The following is a 1601-nucleotide window of genomic DNA, read 5'->3' as shown; positions in this document are numbered from 1 at the left end:
TCCTCTCCTGTCCCGATTTCCTAAGCCACAATGCTGCAAGAGAGAGACTCGGCGGGTTTGCAGCAGAGCAGGATGTCCTCGTGCTAGCAATGCTGGTGTCACGCCTGAGCTCAGACTCGGGCCTTGGTGAGACTGCACCGTGTCTTTAACCAAAGGGACCAGAGTCCTACAACGAGCTCGACCAGCACCCAAAGTCCCACACCAGGATGCCAAACCACAATGAGCTACCGCGCCTGGCACGGCAGATGGGTGCTTGTCCCAGCCCTCCTGACACTGCACAGGGTACGCGCCGCTCTGGTCTCTTTTCCATGAAAAAGCAGTACCTCCAGGTGGGAACACACTATCTTGGGACACAGCTTGCTCCTTCAGCATCAAGTGCTATATAGACCCCAGCCCTCCGAGTTCTCTGGGATTTCAGAACAGCAGCCTGTGTTCGACCCTGCTGCTCTAGTGCTACTGTCAATTTTTACGTCATTAATCCCTGGAAAAAGCAGGAAAGTTTTGCATTCTGCATTCATCTGCATTTCCAAAGAAAGCCCTGCTAACAGCACATGCTATGGTGAGAGCAGTTATCTTGAAGCACTCCAAAATACTGCAGGCAGCATTAGGATCAGGGAAGAGCTCTAAGTCAAGCTCTTTCTAAATCTGTACTGTGAACTTGAAAGACCTCCCCACTGCAAATAGTGCACTCCTCATTGACAAAACAATCCTTCACCTGGATAAAGAGTCAGCAGGCAGCTGGAGGAAAAAAAATACAAGCAATCAGATATAATTTATGTTTGCAGCAGCACAAGATCACCTGCTTGTACTTTCCCAGCTTCCTGTTTATGGAACAAGGCTGATGAATCAGTCGAGGGCGAGGTATTTAAGGGAACTGCTTCTGCCGCAGCGCTGGGAGACGCGCAGCCCGTGTCCCCGTCCCTGCAGCATCCCGCGGCTCGTGCTGTACGGGGGACACCAGCCTGGCTGAAGGAAGGATGCGTTTTACTAAGCATGGAGAGAGTCCCGCTGCATGGCAGGAATTATCAAACTACTGTCTTAAAAGTCCTTGGCAAGGGGGGGAAGTTTTACTCCCTACACTCCCTGCAGCTGGTTTCATGGAGTCTTTGCAAAGCGAAAGCAACACTTGTAAATCAGAAATGATGCTTTACTTGAGTCATTACAGCATCAAAGCAGGCCGGCACCTGCCTCCCCCTGCCCCTGTGCTGACAACCGCTCTCCAGCTCAGCACCATCATCTGCCATCCAGCGAGACCCTGCTTTGCCTACAGCAGCACTGCACTTTGCCTCTCCCAAGCGTAAAGAGCAGCATCAATCACCACTGAGCACAGGGTTAGCGGTTTTATAGCAACAAAATCTGCAGCAGCAGCTTCTACTTCCCCCTCAGCTGCCGTCACCCAGCGCAGGGCTCCCTCGGGGGAACCGGGAACGGAGCGAGTGGCTCCCTGCACGCCGTGCTGATGGCGCAGCTCCTCTCAGAGTGTTTTAAATTTCCAAGTACAAATTTCAGCAGCCGAGCTCTCAGAAAGGTCAAGGAGAGTTTCACTGGATGGAAAATCCTCCTCCAGCTGCAGCCCGCAGCGGCTGCTCATCCCGTTTATC

Source organism: Fulmarus glacialis, unplaced genomic scaffold, assembly GCF_000690835.1.
Source record: "Fulmarus glacialis isolate BGI_N327 unplaced genomic scaffold, ASM69083v1 scaffold23261, whole genome shotgun sequence".
In the NCBI taxonomy this organism is placed as follows: domain Eukaryota; kingdom Metazoa; phylum Chordata; class Aves; order Procellariiformes; family Procellariidae; genus Fulmarus; species Fulmarus glacialis.
This window is presented reverse-complemented; position numbering follows the sequence as displayed.